Genomic DNA, 21308 nt, shown 5'->3' with positions numbered 1-21308 from the left:
GTGTTTTAGTATGGTCAGGGTGTGAGTTGGGTGGGCAGTCTATGTGTGTTTTAGTATGGTCAGGGTGTGAGTTGGGGTGGGCAGTCTATGTGTGTTTTAGTATGGTCAGGGTGTGAGTTGGGGTGGGCAGTCTATGTGTGTTTTAGTATGGTCAGGGTGTGAGTTGGGGTGGGCAGTCTATGTGTGTTTTAGTATGGTCAGGGTGTGAGTTGGGGTGGGCAGTCTATGTGTGTTTTAGTATGGTCAGGGTGTGAGTTGGGGTGGGCAGTCTATGTGTGTTTTAGTATGGTCAGGGTGTGAGTTGGGGTGGGCAGTCTATGTGTGTTTTAGAATGGTCAGGGCGTGAGTTGTGGTGGGCAGTCTATGTGTGTTTTAGTATGGTCAGGGTGTGAGTTGGGTGGGCAGTCTATGTGTGTTTTAGTATGGTCAGGGTGTGAGTTGGGGTGGGCAGTCTATGTGTGTTTTAGTATGGTCAGGGTGTCAGTTGGGGTGGGCAGTCTATGTGTGTTTTAGTATGGTCAGGGCGTGAGTTGGGTGGGCAGTCTATGTGTGTTTTAGTATGGTCAGGGCGTGAGTTGGGTGGGCAGTCTATGTGTGTTTTAGTATGGTCAGGGCGTGAGTTGGGTGGGCAGTCTATGTGTGTTTTAGTATGGTCAGGGCGTGAGTTGGGTGGGCAGCCTATGTGTGTTTTAGTATGGTCAGGGCGTGAGTTGGGGTGGGCAGTCTATGTGTGTTTTAGTATGGTCAGGGTGTGAGTTGGGGTGGGCAGTCTATGTGTGTTTTAGTATGGTCAGGGCGTGAGTTGTGGTGGGCAGTCTGTGTGTGTTTTAGTATGGTCAGGGTGTGAGTTGGGGTGGGCAGTCTATGTGTGTTTTAGTATGGTCAGGGCGTGAGTTGGGTGGGCAGTCTATGTGTGTTTTAGTATGGTCAGGGCGTGAGTTGGGTGGGCAGTCTATGTGTGTTTTAGTATGGTCAGGGCGTGAGTTGGGGTGGGCAGTCTATGTGTGTTTTAGTATGGTCAGGGTGTGAGTTGGGTGGGCAGTCTATGTGTGTTTTAGTATGGTCAGGGCGTGAGTTGGGGTGGGCAGTCTATGTTTGTTTTAGTATGGTCAGGGCGTGAGTTGGGTGGGCAGTCTATGTGTGTTTTAGTATGGTCAGGGTGTGAGTTGGGGTGGGCAGTCTATGTGTGTTTTAGTATGGTCAGGGCGTGAGTTGGGTGGGCAGTCTATGTGTGTTTTAGTATGGTCAGGGCGTGAGTTGGGGTGGGCAGTCTATGTGTGTTTTAGTATGGTCAGGGCGTGAGTTGGGTGGGCAGTCTATGTGTGTTTTAGTATGGTCAGGGTGTGAGTTGGGGTGGGCAGTCTATGTGTGTTTTAGTATGGTCAGGGTGTGAGTTGGGGTGGGCAGTCTATGTGTGTTTTAGTATGGTCAGGGTGTGAGTTGGGGTGGGCAGTCTATGTGTGTTTTAGTATGGTCAGGGTGTGAGTTGGGGTGGGCAGTCTATGTGTGTTTTAGTATGGTCAGGGCGTGAGTTGTGGTGGGCAGTCTATGTGTGTTTTAGTATGGTCAGGGTGTGAGTTGGGTGGGCAGTCTGTGTGTTTTAGTATGGTCAGGGTGTGAGTTGGGGTGGGCAGTCTATGTGTGTTTTAGTATGGTCAGGGTGTGAGTTGGGGTGGGTAGTCTATGTGTGTTTTAGTATGGTCAGGGTGTGAGTTGGGGTGGGCAGTCTATGTGTGTTTTAGTATGGTCAGGGTGTGAGTTGGGGTGGGCAGTCTATGTGTGTTTTAGTATGGTCAGGGTGTGAGTTGGGTGGGCAGTCTATGTGTGTTTTAGTATGGTCAGGGTGTGAGTTGGGGTGGGCAGTCTATGTGTGTTTTAGTATGGTCAGGGTGTGAGTTGGGGTGGGCAGTCTATGTGTGTTTTAGTATGGTCAGGGTGTGAGTTGGGGTGGGCAGTCTATGTGTGTTTTAGTATGGTCAGGGTGTGAGTTGGGGTGGGCAGTCTATGTGTGTTTTAGTATGGTCAGGGTGTGAGTTGGGGTGGGCAGTCTATGTGTGTTTTAGTATGGTCAGGGTGTGAGTTGGGGTGGGCAGTCTATGTGTGTTTTAGAATGGTCAGGGCGTGAGTTGTGGTGGGCAGTCTATGTGTGTTTTAGTATGGTCAGGGTGTGAGTTGGGTGGGCAGTCTATGTGTGTTTTAGTATGGTCAGGGTGTGAGTTGGGGTGGGCAGTCTATGTGTGTTTTAGTATGGTCAGGGTGTCAGTTGGGGTGGGCAGTCTATGTGTGTTTTAGTATGGTCAGGGCGTGAGTTGGGTGGGCAGTCTATGTGTGTTTTAGTATGGTCAGGGCGTGAGTTGGGTGGGCAGTCTATGTGTGTTTTAGTATGGTCAGGGCGTGAGTTGGGTGGGCAGTCTATGTGTGTTTTAGTATGGTCAGGGCGTGAGTTGGGTGGGCAGCCTATGTGTGTTTTAGTATGGTCAGGGCGTGAGTTGGGGTGGGCAGTCTATGTGTGTTTTAGTATGGTCAGGGTGTGAGTTGGGGTGGGCAGTCTATGTGTGTTTTAGTATGGTCAGGGCGTGAGTTGTGGTGGGCAGTCTGTGTGTGTTTTAGTATGGTCAGGGTGTGAGTTGGGGTGGGCAGTCTATGTGTGTTTTAGTATGGTCAGGGCGTGAGTTGGGTGGGCAGTCTATGTGTGTTTTAGTATGGTCAGGGCGTGAGTTGGGTGGGCAGTCTATGTGTGTTTTAGTATGGTCAGGGCGTGAGTTGGGTGGGCAGTCTATGTGTGTTTTAGTATGGTCAGGGTGTGAGTTGGGTGGGCAGTCTATGTGTGTTTTAGTATGGTCAGGGCGTGAGTTGGGGTGGGCAGTCTATGTTTGTTTTAGTATGGTCAGGGCGTGAGTTGGGTGGGCAGTCTATGTGTGTTTTAGTATGGTCAGGGTGTGAGTTGGGGTGGGCAGTCTATGTGTGTTTTAGTATGGTCAGGGCGTGAGTTGGGTGGGCAGTCTATGTGTGTTTTAGTATGGTCAGGGCGTGAGTTGGGTGGGCAGTCTATGTGTGTTTTAGTATGGTCAGGGTGTGAGTTGGGTGGGCAGTCTATGTGTGTTTTAGTATGGTCAGGGCGTGAGTTGGGTGGGCAGTCTATGTGTGTTTTAGTATGGTCAGGGTGTGAGTTGGGTGGGCAGTCTATGTGTGTTTTAGTATGGTCAGGGTGTGAGTTGGGTGGGCAGTCTATGTGTGTTTTAGTATGGTCAGGGCGTGAGTTGGGTGGGCAGTCTATGTGTGTTTTAGTATGGTCAGGGTGTGAGTTGGGTGGGCAGTCTATGTGTGTTTTAGTATGGTCAGGGCGTGAGTTGGGTGGGCAGTCTATGTGTGTTTTAGTATGGTCAGGGTGTGAGTTGGGGTGGGCAGTCTATGTGTGTTTTAGTATGGTCAGGGTGTGAGTTGGGGTGGGCAGTCTATGTGTGTTTTAGTATGGTCAGGGCGTGAGTTGGGGTGGGCAGTCTATGTGTGTTTTAGTATGGTCAGGGCGTGAGTTGGGGTGGGCAGTCTATGTGTGTTTTAGTTTGGTCAGGGCGTGAGTTGGGGTGGGCAGTCTATGTGTGTTTTAGTATGGTCAGGGCGTGAGTTGGGTGGGCAGTCTATGTGTGTTTTAGTATGGTCAGGGTGTGAGTTGGGGTGGGCAGTCTATGTGTGTTTTAGTATGGTCAGGGTGTGAGTTGGGTGGGCAGTCTATGTGTGTTTTAGTATGGTCAGGGCGTGAGTTAGGGTGGGCAGTCTATGTGTGTTTTAGTATGGTCAGGGTGTGAGTTGGGGTGGGCAGTCTATGTGTGTTTTAGTATGGTCAGGGCGTGAGTTGGGTGGGCAGTCTATGTGTGTTTTAGTATGGTCAGGGCGTGAGTTGGGTGGGCAGTCTATGTGTGTTTTAGTATGGTCAGGGTGTGAGTTGGGGTGGGCAGTCTATGTGTGTTTTAGTATGGTCAGGGTGTGAGTTGGGTGGGCAGTCTATGTGTGTTTTAGTATGGTCAGGGTGTGAGTTGGGGTGGGCAGTCTATGTGTGTTTTAGTATGGTCAGGGTGTGAGTTGGGGTGGGCAGTCTATGTGTGTTTTAGTATGGTCAGGGCGTGAGTTGGGTGGGCAGTCTATGTGTGTTTTAGTATGGTCAGGGCGTGAGTTGGGGTGGGCAGTCTATGTGTGTTTTAATATGGTCAGGGCGTGAGTTGGGGTGGGCAGTCTATGTGTGTTTTAGTATGGTCAGGGTGTGAGTTGGGTGGGCAGTCTATGTGTGTTTTAGTATGGTCAGGGTGTGAGTTGGGGTGGGCAGTCTATGTGTGTTTTAGTATGGTCAGGGTGTGAGTTGGGTGGGCAGTCTATGTGTGTTTTAGTATGGTCAGGGTGTGAGTTCGGTGGGCAGTCTATGTGTGTTTTAGTATGGTCAGGGTGTGAGTTGGGTGGGCAGTCTATGTGTGTTTTAGTATGGTCAGGGCGTGAGTTGGGGTGGGCAGTCTATGTGTGTTTTAGTATGGTCAGGGCGTGAGTTGGGTGGGCAGTCTATTTGTGTTTTATTATGGTCAGGGCGTGAGTTGGGGTGGGCAGTCTATGTGTGTTTTAGTATGGTCAGGGCGTGAGTTGGGTGGGCAGTCTATGTGTGTTTTTGTATGGTCAGGGCGTGAGTTGGGTGGGCAGTCTATGTGTGTTTTAGTATGGTCAGGGCGTGAGTTGGGTGGGCAGTCTATGTGTGTTTTAGTATGGTCAGGGCGTGAGTTGGGTGGGCAGTCTATGTGTGTTTTTCTATGTTGGGGTTTTGAGTTCAGCCTAATATGGTTCTCAATCAGAGGCAGGTGTCGTTAGTTGTTTCTGATTGAGAATCATACTTAGGTAGCCTGGGTTTCACTTTTGGTTTGTGGGTGTTTGTTTCCGTGTGAGTGTTTGTTGCCACACGGTACTGTTTCGGTTTTCGTTCATGTTCAGGTTTATTGTTTTGTATTTAATAGTGTTCAGTTTATGTCTTAAAATAAAAGCGCATTGGTCCTCTGATCCTTCTCGCTACTCCTCCTCAGAAGAGAAGGAAGAATGCTGTTCCACACGCGCACACACACACACACACACACACACACACACACACACACACACACACACACACACACACACACACACACACACACACACACACACACACACAGACAGACAGTAGAGCCACACTCACCACTATAAGGTTCCACATGCGAGCGGCCTCGGCCACCAAAGTGGACACAGAGCTGCACCCGGGCATCAGTACCATCTTGATGGGCTCAGTGTAGAGCAGGTCATACAGGAGCTTGGTGGCTTCCCCTGGATCACACTGTAGGGAACAGAGGAAGACAGAAAGGCAGACTATATATGCTCCAAACTATTTCATGGTAAACCATCTCATCACACTGTAGGGAACAGAGGAATAGTAAATAAAGGAGGAATAAGGGAGAGGGATAGAGAAGCGGAATAAGGGAGAGGGATAGAGACGGGAATAAGGGAGACGGATAGAGGAGTAATAAGGGAGAGGGATAGAGACGGGAATAAGGGAGAGGGATAGAGGAGTAATAAGGGAGAGGGATAGAGACGGGAATAAGGGAGAGGGATAGAGGGGGAATAAGGGAGAGGGATAGAGACTGGGAATAAGGGAGAGGGATAGAGACTGGGAATAAGGGAGAGGGATAGAGACGGGAATAAGGGAGAGGGATAGAGACGGGAATAAGGGAGAGGGATAGAGGGGGAATAAGGGAGAGGGATAGAGACTGGGAATAAGGGAGAGGGATAGAGACGGGAATAAGGGAGAGGGATAGAGACGGGAATAAGGGAGAGGGATAGAGACGGGAATAAGGGAGAGGGATAGAGACGGGAATAAGGGAGAGGGATATATAAGCGGAATAAGGGGAGAGGGATAGAGACGGGAATAAGGGAGAGGGATAGATAAGCGGAATAAGGGAGAGGGATAGAGACGGGAATAAGGGAGAGGGATAGATAAGCGGAATAAGGGAGAGGGATAGAGACGGGAATAAGGGAGAGGGATAGAGACGGGAATAAGGGAGATGGATAGATAAGCGGAATAAGGGAGAGGGATAGAGACGGGAATAAGGGAGAGGGATAGATAAGCGGAATAAGGGAGAGGGATAGAGACGGGAATAAGGGAGAGGGATAGATAAGCGGAATAAGGGAGAGGGGTTGAGAAGCGGAATAGGATAGCGGAATAAGGGAGAGGGATAGAGACGGGAATAAGGGAGAGGGATAGAGGAGTAATAAGGGAGAGGGATAGAGACAGGAATAAGGGAGAGGGATAGAGGAGGGGAATAAGGGAGAGGGATGGAAAAGGGGGGAGTGGGTGAGGCAGAGGGGGAATAAGGGAGAAAGAGGGAGATGGTATAAGGGAGAGGGATAGAGGAGTAATAAGAGAGAGGGATAGGGAAGGGGAATAAGGGAGAGGGATAGAGGAGGGGAATAAGGGAGAGGGATAGGGAAGGGGAATAAGGTAGAGGGATAGAGGAGGGGAATAAGGGAGAGGGATAGGGAAGGGGAATAAGGGAGAGGGATAGAGGAGGGGAATAAGGGAGAGGGATAGAGGAGGGGAATAAGGGAGAGGGATAGGGAAGGGGAATAAGGGAGAGGGATAGAGACGGGAATAAGGGAGAGGGATAGGGAAGGGGAATAAGCGAGAGGGATAGAGATGGGAATAAGGGAGAATTATAGGGAAGGGGAATAAGGGAGAGGGATAGAGGAGGGGAATAAGGGAGAGGGATAGGGAAGGGGAATAAGGGAGAGGGATAGAGACGGGAATAAGGGAGACGGATAGAGGAGTAATAAGGGAGAGGGATAGAGACGGGAATAAGGGAGAGGGATAGAGGAGTAATAAGGGAGAGGGATAGAGACGGGAATAAGGGAGAGGGATAGAGGGGGAATAAGGGAGAGGGATAGAGACTGGGAATAAGGGAGAGGGATAGAGACGGGAATAAGGGAGAGGGATAGAGACGGGAATAAGGGAGAGGGATAGAGACGGGAATAAGGGAGAGGGATAGAGACGGGAATAAGGGAGAGGGATATATAAGCGGAATAAGGGGAGAGGGATAGAGACGGGAATAAGGGAGAGGGATAGATAAGCGGAATAAGGGAGAGGGATAGAGACGGGAATAAGGGAGAGGGATAGATAAGCGGAATAAGGGAGAGGGATAGAGACGGGAATAAGGGAGAGGGATAGAGACGGGAATAAGGGAGAGGGATAGATAAGCGGAATAAGGGAGAGGGATAGAGACGGGAATAAGGGAGAGGGATAGATAAGCGGAATAAGGGAGAGGGATGGATAAGCGGAATAAGGGAGAGGGGTTGAGAAGCGGAATAGGATAGCGGAATAAGGGAGAGGGATAGAGACGGGAATAAGGGAGAGGGATAGAGGAGTAATAAGGGAGAGGGATAGAGACAGGAATAAGGGAGAGGGATAGAGGAGGGGAATAAGGGAGAGGGATGGAAAAGGGGGGAGTGGGTGAGGCAGAGGGGGAATAAGGGAGAAAGAGGGAGATGGTATAAGGGAGAGAGATAGAGGAGTAATAAGGGAGAGGGATAGGGAAGGGGAATAAGGTAGAGGGATAGAGGAGGGGAATAAGGGAGAGGGATAGGGAAGGGGAATAAGAGAGAGGGATAGAGACGGGAATAAGGGAGAGGGATAGGGAAGGGGAATACGGGAGAGGGATAGAGGAGGGGAATAAGGGAGAGGGATAGAGGAGGGGAATAAGGGAGAGAGATAGAGACGGGAATAAGGGAGAGGGATAGAGGAGTAATAAGGGAGAGAGATAGAGACGGGAATAAGGGAGAGGGATAGAGGAGGGGAATAAGGGAGAGGGATAGAGGAGGAATAAGGGAGAGGGATAGAGGATGAATAAGGGAGAGGGATAGAGGGGGAATAAGGGAGAGGGAAAGAGGAGTAATAAGGGAGAGGGATAGAGGAGTAATAAGGGAGAGAGATAGAGAAGGGAATAAGGGAGAGGGATAGAGGAGTAATAAGGGAGAGAGATAGAGGAGGGATCCCCTGGATCACACTGTAGGGAACAGAGGAAGACAGAAAGGCAGACTATATATGCTCCAAACTATTTCATGGTAAACCATCTCATCACACTGTAGGGAACAGAGGAATAGTAAATAAAGGAGGAATAAGGGAGAGGGATAGAGAAGCGGAATAAGGGAGAGGGATAGAGACGGGAATAAGGGAGACGGATAGAGGAGTAATAAGGGAGAGGGATAGAGACGGGAATAAGGGAGAGGGATAGAGGAGTAATAAGGGAGAGGGATAGAGACGGGAATAAGGGAGAGGGATAGAGGGGGAATAAGGGAGAGGGATAGAGACTGGGAATAAGGGAGAGGGATAGAGACTGGGAATAAGGGAGAGGGATAGAGACGGGAATAAGGGAGAGGGATAGAGACGGGAATAAGGGAGAGGGATAGAGGGGGAATAAGGGAGAGGGATAGAGACTGGGAATAAGGGAGAGGGATAGAGACTGGGAATAAGGGAGAGGGATAGAGACGGGAATAAGGGAGAGGGATAGAGACGGGAATAAGGGAGAGGGATAGAGACGGGAATAAGGGAGAGGGATAGAGACGGGAATAAGGGAGAGGGATATATAAGCGGAATAAGGGGAGAGGGATAGAGACGGGAATAAGGGAGAGGGATAGATCAGCGGAATAAGGGAGAGGGATAGAGACGGGAATAAGGGAGAGGGATAGATAAGCGGAATAAGGGAGAGGGATAGAGACGGGAATAAGGGAGAGGGATAGAGACGGGAATAAGGGAGATGGATAGATAAGCGGAATAAGGGAGAGGGATAGAGACGGGAATAAGGGAGAGGGATAGATAAGCGGAATAAGGGAGAGGGATAGAGACGGGAATAAGGGAGAGGGATAGATAAGCGGAATAAGGGAGAGGGGTTGAGAAGCGGAATAGGATAGCGGAATAAGGGAGAGGGATAGAGACGGGAATAAGGGAGAGGGATAGAGGAGTAATAAGGGAGAGGGATAGAGACAGGAATAAGGGAGAGGGATAGAGGAGGGGAATAAGGGAGAGGGATGGAAAAGGGGGGAGTGGGTGAGGCAGAGGGGGAATAAGGGAGAAAGAGGGAGATGGTATAAGGGAGAGGGATAGAGGAGTAATAAGAGAGAGGGATAGGGAAGGGGAATAAGGGAGAGGGATAGAGGAGGGGAATAAGGGAGAGGGATAGGGAAGGGGAATAAGGTAGAGGGATAGAGGAGGGGAATAAGGGAGAGGGATAGGGAAGGGGAATAAGGGAGAGGGATAGAGGAGGGGAATAAGGGAGAGGGATAGAGGAGGGGAATAAGGGAGAGGGATAGGGAAGGGGAATAAGGGAGAGGGATAGAGACGGGAATAAGGGAGAGGGATAGGGAAGGGGAATAAGCGAGAGGGATAGAGATGGGAATAAGGGAGAATTATAGGGAAGGGGAATAAGGGAGAGGGATAGAGGAGGGGAATAAGGGAGAGGGATAGGGAAGGGGAATAAGGGAGAGGGATAGAGACGGGAATAAGGGAGACGGATAGAGGAGTAATAAGGGAGAGGGATAGAGACGGGAATAAGGGAGAGGGATAGAGGAGTAATAAGGGAGAGGGATAGAGACGGGAATAATGGAGAGGGATAGAGGGGGAATAAGGGAGAGGGATAGAGACTGGGAATAAGGGAGAGGGATAGAGACGGGAATAAGGGAGAGGGATAGAGACGGGAATAAGGGAGAGGGATAGAGACGGGAATAAGGGAGAGGGATAGAGACGGGAATAAGGGAGAGGGATATATAAGCGGAATAAGGGGAGAGGGATAGAGACGGGAATAAGGGAGAGGGATAGATAAGCGGAATAAGGGAGAGGGATAGAGACGGGAATAAGGGAGAGGGATAGATAAGCGGAATAAGGGAGAGGGATAGAGACGGGAATAAGGGAGAGGGATAGAGACGGGAATAAGGGAGAGGGATAGATAAGCGGAATAAGGGAGAGGGATAGAGACGGGAATAAGGGAGAGGGATAGATAAGCGGAATAAGGGAGAGGGATGGATAAGCGGAATAAGGGAGAGGGGTTGAGAAGCGGAATAGGATAGCGGAATAAGGGAGAGGGATAGAGACGGGAATAAGGGAGAGGGATAGAGGAGTAATAAGGGAGAGGGATAGAGACAGGAATAAGGGAGAGGGATAGAGGAGGGGAATAAGGGAGAGGGATGGAAAAGGGGGGAGTGGGTGAGGCAGAGGGGGAATAAGGGAGAAAGAGGGAGATGGTATAAGGGAGAGAGATAGAGGAGTAATAAGGGAGAGGGATAGGGAAGGGGAATAAGGTAGAGGGATAGAGGAGGGGAATAAGGGAGAGGGATAGGGAAGGGGAATAAGGTAGAGGGATAGAGGAGGGGAATAAGGGAGAGGGATAGGGAAGGGGAATAAGGGAGAGGGATAGAGGAGGGGAATAAGGGAGAGGGATAGAGGAGGGGAATAAGGGAGAGGGATAGGGAAAGGGAATAAGGGAGAGGGATAGAGACGGGAATAAGGGAGAGGGATAGGGAAGGGGAATAAGGGAGAGGGATAGAGACGGGAATAAGGGAGAGGGATAGGGAAGGGGAATAAGCGAGAGGGATAGAGACGGGAATAAGGGAGAATTATAGGGAAGGGGAATAAGGGAGAGGGATAGAGGAGGGGAATAAGGGAGAGGGATAGGGAAGGGGAATAAGAGAGAGGGATAGAGACGGGAATAAGGGAGAGGGATAGGGAAGGGGAATACGGGAGAGGGATAGAGGAGGGGAATAAGGGAGAGGGATAGAGGAGGGGAATAAGGGAGAGAGATAGAGACGGGAATAAGGGAGAGGGATAGAGGAGTAATAAGGGAGAGAGATAGAGACGGGAATAAGGGAGAGGGATAGAGGAGGGGAATAAGGGAGAGGGATAGAGGAGGAATAAGGGAGAGGGATAGAGGATGAATAAGGGAGAGGGATAGAGGGGGAATAAGGGAGAGGGAAAGAGGAGTAATAAGGGAGAGGGATAGAGGAGTAATAAGGGAGAGAGATAGAGAAGGGAATAAGGGAGAGGGATAGAGGAGTAATAAGGGAGAGAGATAGAGGAGGGGAATAAGGGAGAGGGATAGAGGAGGGGAATAAGGGAGAGGGATAGAGGGGGAATAAGGGAGAGAGATAGAGACGGGAATAAGGGAGAGGGATAGAGACGGGAATAAGGGAGAGGGATAAGGAAGAGGGATAGAGGAGGGGAATAAGGGAGAGGGATAGAGGAGGGGAATAAGGGAGAGGGATAGAGGAGTAATAAGGGAGAGAGATAGAGGAGGGGAATAAGGGAGAGGGATAGAGACGGGAATAAGGGAGAGGGATAGAGGAGGGGAATAAGGGAGAGGGATAGAGGAGGGGAATAAGGGAGAGGGATAGAGGAGGAATAAGGGAGAGGGATAGAGGAGGAATAAGGGAGAGGGATAGAGGGGGAATAAGGGAGAGGGATAGAGGAGTAATAAGGGAGAGGGATAGAGGAGTAATAAGGGAGAGAGATAGAGACGGGAATAAGGCAGAGGGATAGAGGAGTAATAAGGGAGAGAGGTAGAGGAGGGGAATAAGGGAGAGGGATAGAGGGGGAATAAGGGAGAGAGATAGAGACGGGAATAAGGGAGAGGGATAGAGGAGGGGAATAAGGGAGAGGGATAAGGAAGAGGGATAGAGGAGGGGAATAAGGGAGAGGGATAAGGGAGAGGGATAGAGGAGGGGAATAAGGGAGAGGGATAGAGACGGGAATAAGCGAGAGGGATAAGGAAGAGGGATAGAGGAGGGGAATAAGGGAGAGGGATAGAGGAGGGGAATAAGGGAGAGGGATAGAGGAGTCATAAGGGAGAGGGATAGAGGAGTAATAAGGGAGAGAGATAGAGACGGGAATAAGGGAGAGGGATAGAGGAGTAATAAGGGAGAGAGATAGAGACGGGAATAAGGGAGAGGGATAGAGGAGTAATAAGGGAGAGGGATAGGGAAGGGGAATAAGGGAGAGGGATAGAGGAGGGGAATAAGGGAGAGGGATAGAGGAGGGGAATAAGGGAGAGGGATAGAGGAGTAATAAGGGAGAGGGATAGGGAAGGGGAATAAGGGAGAGGGATAGAGGAATGGAATAAGGGAGAGGGATAGAGGAGGGGAATAAGGGAGAGGGATAGAGACGGGGATAAAGGAGAGGGATAGAGGAGAGAAATAAGGGAGAGGGATAGAGACGGGAATAAGGGAGAGGGATAGAGATGGGGAATAAGGGAGAGGGATAGAAGGAGAGGATTAAGGGAGAGGGATAGAGACGGGAATAAGGGAGAGGGATAGAGGGGGAATAAGGGAGAGGGATAGAGATGGAATAAGGGAGAGGGATAGAGGAGTAATAAGGGAGAGGGATAGGGAAGGGGAATAAGGGAGAGGGATAGAGGAAGGGAATAAGGGAGAGGGATAGAGGAGGGGAATAAGGGAGAAGGATAGAGACGGGAATAAGGGAGAGGGATAGAGGAGAGAAATAAGGGAGAGGGATAGAGACGGGAATAAGGGAGAGGGATAGAGATGGGGAATAAGGGAGAGGGATAGAAGGAGAGGATTAAGGGAGAGGGATAGAGACAGGAATAAGGGAGAGGGATAGAGGGGGAATAAGGGAGAGGGATAGAGATGGAATAAGGGAGAGGGATAGAGGAGGGGAATAAGGGAGAGGGATAGAGACGGGAATAAGGGAGAGGGATAGGGAAGGGGAATAAGGGAGAGGGATAGAGATGGGGAATAAGGGAGAGGGATAGAGACGGGAATAAGGGAGAGGGATAGGGAAGGGGAATAAGGGAGAGGGATAGAGGAGAGGAATAAGGGAGAGTGATAGAGGGGGAATAAGGGAGAGGGATGGAGGAGTAATAAGGGAGAGGGATAGAGGAGTAATAAGGGAGAGAGATAGAGACGGGAATAAGGCAGAGGGATAGAGGAGTAATAAGGGAGAGAGATAGAGGAGGGGAATAAGGGAGAGGGATAGAGGGGGAATAAGGGAGAGAGATAGAGACAGGAATAAGGGAGAGGGATAGAGGAGGGGAACAAGGGAGAGGGATAAGGAAGAGGGATAGAGGAGGGGAATAAGGGAGAGGGATAAGGGAGAGGGATAGAGGAGGGGAATAAGGGAGAGGGATAGAGACGGGAATAAGCGAGAGGGATAAGGAAGAGGGATAGATGAGGGGAATAAGGGAGAGGGATAGAGGAGGGGAATAAGGGAGAGGGATAGAGAAGTCATAAGGGAGAGGGATAGAGGAGTAATAAGGGAGAGAGATAGAGACGGGAATAAGGGAGAGGGATAGAGGAGTAATAAGGGAGAGAGATAGAGACAGGAATAAGGGAGAGGGATAGAGGAGTAATAAGGGAGAGGGATAGGGAAGGGGAATAAGGGAGAGGGATAGAGGAGGGGAATAAGGGAGAGGGATAGAGGAGGGGAATAAGGGAGAGGGATAGAGGAGTAATAAGGGAGAGGGATAGGGAAGGGGAATAAGGGAGAGGGATAGAGGAAGAGAATAAGGGAGAGGGATAGAGGAGGGGAATAAGGGAGAGGGATAGAGACGGGAATAAGGGAGAGGGATAGAGGAGAGAAATAAGGGAGAGGGATAGAGACGGGAATAAGGGAGAGGGATAGAGATGGGGAATAAGGGAGAGGGATAGAAGGAGAGGATTAAGGGAGAGGGACAGAGACGGGAATAAGGGAGAGGGATAGAGGGGGAATAAGGGAGAGGGATAGAGATGGAATAAGGGAGAGGGATAGAGGAGTAATAAGGGAGAGGGATAGGGAAGGGGAATAAGGGAGAGGGATAGAGGAAGGGAATAAGGGAGAGGGATAGAGGAGGGGAATAAGGGAGAGGGATAGAGACGGGAATAAGGGAGAGGGATAGAGGAGAGAAATAAGGGAGAGGGATAGAGACGGGAATAAGGGAGAGGGATAGAGATGGGGAATAAGGGAGAGGGATAGAAGGAGAGGATTAAGGGAGAGGGATAGAGACGGGAATAAGGGAGAGGGATAGAGGGGGAATAAGGGAAAGGGATAGAGATGGAATAAGGGAGAGGGATAGAGGAGGGGAATAAGGGAGAGGGATAGAGATGGGGAATAAGGGAGAGGGATAGAGGAGAGGAATAAGGGAGAGGGATAGAGACGGGGAGTAAGGGAGAGGGATAGAGGGGGAATAAGGGAGAGGGATAGAGGAGGGGAATAAGGGAGAGGGATAGAGACGGGAAAAAGGGAGAGGGATAGGGAAGGGGAGTAAGGGAGAGGGATGGAGGAGAGGAATAAGGGAGAGGGATAGAGGAGGGGAATAAGGGAGAGGGATAGAGGAGTAATAAGGGAGAGGGATAGAGGAGTAATAAGGGAGAGAGATAGAGACGGGAATAAGGGAGAGGGATAGAGGAGTAATAAGGGAGAGAGATAGAGACGGGAATAAGGGAGAGGGATAGAGCAGTAATAAGGGAGAGGGATAGGGAAGGGGAATAAGGGAGAGGGATAGAGGAGGGGAATAAGGGAGAGGGATAGAGGAGGGGAATAAGGGAGAGGGATAGAGGAATAATAAGGGAGAGGGATAGGGAAGGGGAATAAGGGAGAGGGATAGAGGAGGGGAATAAGGGAGAGGGATAGAGACGGGAATAAGGGAGAGGGATAGATGAGAGGAATAAGGGAGAGGGATAGAGACGGGAATAAGGGAGAGGGATAGAGATGGGGAATAAGGGAGAGGGATAGAGGAGAGGAATAAGGGAGAGGGATAGAGACGGGAATAAGGGAGAGGGATAGAGGGGGAATAAGGGAGAGGGATAGAGGGGGAAAAAGGGAGAGGGATAGGGAAGGGGAATAAGGAGAGGGATAGAGACGGGAATAAGGGAGAGGGATAGGGAAGGGGAATAAGGGAGAGGGATAGAGATGGGGAATAAGGGAGAGGGATAGGGAAGGGGAATAAGGGAGAGGGATAGAGGAGAGGAATAAGGGAGAGGGATAGAGACGGGAATAAGGGAGAGGGATAGAGACGGGAACAAGGGAGAGGGATAGAGACTGGGAATAAGGGAGAGGGATAGAGGAGGGGAATAAGGGAGAGGGATAGATAAGCGGAATAAGGGAGAGGGATAAGGAAGAGGGATAGAGGAGGGGAATAAGGGAGAGGGATAGAGACGGGAATAAGGGAGAGGGATAGAGGAAGGGAATAAGGGAGAGGGATAGAGGAGGGGAATAAGGGAGAGGGATAGAGGAGGAATAAGGGAGAGGGATAGAGGAGGAATAAGGGAGAGGGATAGAGGGGGAATAAGGGAGAGGGATAGAGGAGTAATAAGGGAGAGGGATAGAGGAGTAATAAGGGAGAGAGATAGAGACGGGAATAAGGGAGAGGGATAGAGGAGGGGAATAAGGGAGAGGGATAGAGGAGGGGAATAAGGGAGAGGGATAGAGACGGGAATAAGGGAGAGGGATAAGGAAGAGGGATAGAGGAGGGGAATAAGGGAGAGGGATAGAGGAGGGGAATAAGGGAGAGGGATAGAGGAGTAATAAGGGAGAGAGATAGAGACGGGAATAAGGCAGAGGGATAGAGGAGTAATACGGGAGAGGGATAGGGAAGGGGAATAAGGGAGAGGGATAGAGGAAGAGAATAAGGGAGAGGGATAGAGGAGGGGAATAAGGGAGAGGGATAGAGACGGGAATAAGGGAGAGGGATAGAGGAGGGGAATAAGGGAGAGGGATAGAGACGGGAATAAGGGAGAGGGATAGGGAAGGGGAATAAGGGAGAGGGATAGAGGAGGGGAATAAGGGAGAGGGATAGAGACGGGAATAAGGGAGAGGGATAAGGAAGAGGGATAGAGGAGGGGAATAAGGGAGAGGGATAGAGGAGGGGAATAAGGGAGAGGGATAGAGGAGTAATAAGGGAGAGAGATAGAGACGGGAATAAGGGAGAGGGATCGAGGAGTAATAAGGGAGAGAGATAGAGACGGGAATAAGGCAGAGGGATAGAGGAGTAATACGGGAGAGGGATAGGGAAGGGGAATAAGGGAGAGGGATAGAGGAAGAGAATAAGGGAGAGGGATAGAGGAGGGGAATAAGGGAGAGGGATAGAGACGGGAATAAGGGAGAGGGATAGAGGAGGGGAATAAGGGAGAGGGATAGAGACGGGAATAAGGGAGAGGGATAGGGAAGGGGAATAAGGGAGAGGGATAGAGATGGGGAATAAGGGAGAGGGATAGAGACGGGAATAAGGGAGAGGGATAGAGATGGGGAATAAGGGAGAGGGATAGAAGGAGAGGATTAAGGGAGAGGGATAGAGACGGGAATAAGGGAGAGGGATAGAGGGGGAATAAGGGAGAGGGATAGAGATGGAATAAGGGAGAGGGATAGAGGAGTAATAAGGGAGAGGGATAGGGAAGGGGAATAAGGGAGCGGGATAGAGGAAGGGAATAAGGGAGAGGGATAGAGGAGGGGAATAAGGGAGAGGGATAGAGACGGGAATAAGGGAGAGGGATAGAGGAGAGAAATAAGGGAGAGGGATAGAGACGGGAATAAGGGAGAGGGATAGAGATGGGGAATAAGGGAGAGGGATAGAAGGAGAGGATTAAGGGAGAGGGATAGAGACGGGAATAAGGGAGAGGGATAGAGGGGGAATAAGGGAGAGGGATAGAGATGGAATAAGGGAGAGGGATAGAGGAGGGGAATAAGGGAGAGGGATAGAGACGGGAATAAGGGAGAGGGATAGGGAAGGGGAATAAGGGAGAGGGATAGAGATGGGGAATAAGGGAGAGGGATAGAGTAGAGGAATAAGGGAGAGGGATAGAGACGGGAATAAGAGAGAGGGATAAAGGGGGAATAAGGGAGAGGGATAGAGGAGGGGAATAAGGGAGAGGGATAGAGACGGGAATAAGGGAGAGGGAAGGGGAATAAGGGAGAGGGATAGAGGAGAGGAATAAGGGAGAGGGATAGAGGAGGGGAATAAGGGAGAGGGATAGAGGAGTAATAAGGGAGAGGGATAGAGGAGTAATAAGGGAGAGAGATAGAGACGGGAATAAGGGAGAGGGATAGAGGAGTAATAAGGGAGAGAGATAGAGACGGGAATAAGGGAGAGGGATAGAGGAGTAATAAGGGAGAGAGATAGAGACAGGAATAAGGGAGAGGGATAGAGGAGTAATAAGGGAGAGGGATAGGGAAGGGGAATAAGGGAGAGGGATAGAGGAGGGGAATAAGGGAGAGGGATAGAGGAGGGGAATAAGGGAGAGGGATAGAGGAGTAATAAGGGAGAGGGATAGGGAAGGGGAATAAGGGAGAGGGATAGAGGAGGGGAATAAGGGAGAGGGATAGAGGAGGGGAATAAGGGAGAGGGATAGAGACGGGAATAAGGGAGAGGGATAGAGGAGAGGAATAAGGGAGAGGGATAGAGACGGGAATAAGGGAGAGGGATAGAGATGGGGAATAAGGGAGAGGGATAGAGGAGAGGAATAAGGGAGAGGGATAGAGACAGGAATAAGGGAGAGGGATAGAGACGGGAATAAGGGAGAGGGATAGAGGGGGAATAAGGGAGAGGGATAGAGGGGGAATAAGGGAGAGGGATAGAGGAGGGGAATAAGGGAGAGGGATAGAGACGGGAATAAGGGAGAGGGATAGGGAAGGGGAATAAGGGAGAGGGATAGAGATGGGGAATAAGGGAGAGGGATAGGTAAGGGGAATAAGGGAGAGGGATAGAGGAGAGGAATAAGGGAGAGGGATAGATAAGCGGAATAAGGGAGAAGGATAGAGACGGGAATAAGGGAGAGGGATAGAGGGGGAATAAGGGAGAGGGATAGAGGGGGAATAAGGGAGAGGGATAGAGACTGGGAATAAGGGAGAGGGATAGAGGAGGGGAATAAGGGAGAGGGATAGAGACTAGGAATAAGGGAGAGGGATAGAGACGGAAATAAGGGAGAGGGATAGAGACGGGAATAAGGGAGAGGGATAGAGTGGGAATAAGGGAGAGTGTTACGTTCCCCAGTTTGTGTTGTAGTTTGTGTATTTGCATGTGTTTTATTTCAGGAAATGGCTTCCTGAAATCCCTCAAGCAGCTGATTGGTCGACTCCAGGGCTAATTGGAGAGCTGACCCCGCCCCCTCGTCAAGACACAGCTGTCTCCAGTTACATTCATTCTGAAGCTATATATAAGCCAGTGTTCTGTTCAGGAGAGAGAGATTTTGGAGGTAGGGATTGCTGAGAGAGATTTTGCTAGAGAGATTTTGCTGAGGCCATTGCTGAGCGATTGTTTGTGATAGAGAGTTTTGCTGGGAGTTCATTGCTGAGAGTGGGTATGTTCTGTGAGTTTGTTGCTCAGATAGAGCTTAGTTGATGTCCTTTGTTTCTTAGTTTGTTTGTAAAATTGTGTAATATTCTGTTTCATTTGTTCCCAGGGGGGAAGGGGAAGGCACCTTGGGAGTGCTTAGGCAAGAGGCCCGCGGGCATACATATACCCGTAGTATATTCACTGTCTAGGCACACTAGGTAAGACCTGGGCGGACCACTCCCTGTATTTTGGTTAGGGCACCACTCCCTGTATTTTGGTTAGTGGTGCTAAATTAGGTAAGTAGTGGGTAGGCAGGTAAGATAGGAGAGGGGGGGGCTTTGAGATTTACTTTCTTTGCTTTGGTTCCGTCCAGCCCCTTTTCCCCATATTACCGTGTACAGGAATAAAGTCCTTGTAAAACGGTACCACATTCTGCCTGTTGTCATTCTTACTCGCACCTACAGTCCATACCTCTTTCGCTTCACAGAGAGTTTAGTTGTAGCAGGGTGTTGCGTTCCCTCTTCATAGAGGCGTGCGTAACAGAGAGGGATAGAGGGGGAATAAGGGAGAGGGATAGAGACGGGAATAAGGGAGAGGGATAGAGACGGGGAATAAGGGAGAGGGATGGAGGGGGAATAAGGGAGAGGGATAGAGGAGGGGAATAAGGGAGAGGGATGGAGGGGGAATAAGGGAGAGGGATGGAAAAGGGGGGAGTGGGTGAGGCAGAGGGGGAATAAGGGAGAAAGAGGGAGATGGGATAAGGGAGTGAAGAGAGGAAGAAAGGGAGAGAGGGAGAAAGAGGGGAGAGGGAGAGGAGAAGGGGAGGGAGAAAGAGGGTGAGGGAGTGTGGGGATAGAGAGATGAAGAGGAAGAGGTTGCAAGGGGAGAATGGGATAGAGGCAGTGGGGAGGTAGAGTGGGAAAGCAATGGGGGTAGAAGGGGAGGGAGGGAGGTAGGGGGTGGAGAGAGAGGAGAGAGAGAGAGTAGTCGGTTTAGGGAGAAATTGAGGTAGACTGATTACATACGGCACCCCGCAAAAAAACATACAAGTGCTATTTGTATGTTAAACTGTGGAGAGATTGAGCGGGTCAGTGATTCATTTCACACTAGTCTGCACACAACAACACCAATAAACAGGAAGAGCCCAGAGTCAAGGTGAGGCACATCCCAAGGACACCTGATATTGGCACACTATGCCCTATGTATGTCCCCATAGGGCTGTGGGCAAAAGTAACGCACCATCTATGGGCCCTGCCCAAAAGTAGTCCACTATATATAGGGAATAGGGCCCTGATCTAAAGTAGTGTACTATATAGGGAATAGGGTCCTGGTCTAAAGTAGTGCACTATATATGGAATAGGGCCCTGGTCTAAAGTAGTGCACTATATAGGGAATAGGGCTCTGGTCTAAAGTAGTGCACTATATAGGGAATAGGGCTCTGGTCTAAAGTAGTGTACTATATAGGGAATAGGGTTCAATAGGGCTCTGGCCTAAAGTAGTGTTCTATATAGGGAATAGGGCTCTGGTCTAAAGTAGTGCACTATATAGGGAATAGGGTCCTGGTCTAAAGTAGTGCACTATATATGGAATAGGGCCCTGGTCTAAAGTAGTGCACTATATAGGGAATAGGGCTCTGGTCTAAAGTAGTGCACTATATAGGGAATAGGGCTCTGGTCTAAAGTAGTGTACTATATAGGGAATAGGGTTCAATAGGGCTCTGGCCTAAAGTAGTGCTCTATATAGGGAATAGGGCTCTGGTCTAAAGTAGTGCACTATATAGGGAATAGGGTCCTGGTCTAAAGTAGTGTACTATATAGGGAATAGGGTCCTGGTCTAAAGTAGTGCACTATATAGGGAATAGGGCTCTGGTCTAAAGTAGTGCACTATACAGGGAATAGGGCTCTGGTCTAAAGTAGTGTACTATATAGGGAATAGGGTTCAATAGGGCTCTGGCCTAAAGTAGTGCTCTATATAGGGAATAGGGCTCTGGTCTAAAGTAGTGCACTATATAGGGAATAGGGCTCTGGTCTAAAGTAGTGCTCTATAATAGGGAATAGGGCTCTGATCTAAAGTAGTGCACTATATAGGGAATAGGGCTCTGGTCTAAAGTAGTGCACTATATAGGGAATAGGGTCCTGGTCTAAAGTAGTGCACTATATATGGAATAGGGTCCTGATCTAAAGTAGTGCACTATATAGGGAATAGGGTCCTGGTCTAAAGTAGTGCACTATATATGGAATAGGGCCCTGGTCTAAAGTAGTGCACTATATAGGGAATAGGGCTCTGGTCTAAAGTAGTGCTCTATAATAGGGAATAGGGCTCTGATCTAAAGTAGTGCACTATATAGGGAATAGGGTTCCATAGGGCTCTGGTCTAAAGTAGTGCACTATATAGGGAATAGGGTCCTGGTCTAAAGTAGTGCACTATATAGGGAATAGGGCCCTGGTCTAAAGTACTGCACTATATAGGGAATAGGGCTCTGGTCTAAAGTAGTGCTCTATAATAGGGAATAGGGCTCTGATCTAAAGTAGTGCACTATATAGGGAATAGGGTTCCTTAGGGCTCTGGTCTAAAGTAGTGCACTATATAGGGAATAGGGTCCTGGTCTAAAGTAGTGCACTATATAGGGAATAGGGCCCTGGTAAAGTAGTGCACTATATAGGGAATAGGGTTCCATAGGGCTCTGGTCTAAAGTAGTGCACTATATATAGGGAATAGGGTTCCATAGGGCCCTGGTCTAAAGTAGTGCACTATATATAGGGAATAGGGTTCCATAGGGCTCTGGTCTAAAGTAGTGCACTATATATAGGGAATAGGGTTCCATAGGGCTCTGGTCTAAAGTAGTGCACTATATAGGGAATAGGGCTCTGGTCTAAAGTAGTGCACTATATAGGGATAGTACAGTATGCCATTAGGCAACACTGTGGTTAAGGAAAGGGGGAAATCTGTTGCCTCGGGCCCACTGCTAACTCAATTTGTACGATCACACAAATCAAACAAAATCAGGTT

At 49.6% G+C, this 21308-nt stretch overlaps 1 pseudogene; it reads right to left on the bottom strand.

Moving 5' to 3' along the window:
- Positions 1 to 21308, bottom strand: part of LOC139372768 (gamma-aminobutyric acid type B receptor subunit 1-like) — a 274428-nt pseudogene that overhangs the window by 109821 nt on the left and 143299 nt on the right.

The sequence above is a fragment of the Oncorhynchus clarkii genome, chromosome 18, assembly GCF_045791955.1.
Source record: "Oncorhynchus clarkii lewisi isolate Uvic-CL-2024 chromosome 18, UVic_Ocla_1.0, whole genome shotgun sequence".
In the NCBI taxonomy this organism is placed as follows: domain Eukaryota; kingdom Metazoa; phylum Chordata; class Actinopteri; order Salmoniformes; family Salmonidae; genus Oncorhynchus; species Oncorhynchus clarkii.
The sequence above is the reverse complement of the archived record's forward strand: the minus strand, read 5'-3'. Positions and strand labels throughout refer to the sequence as shown.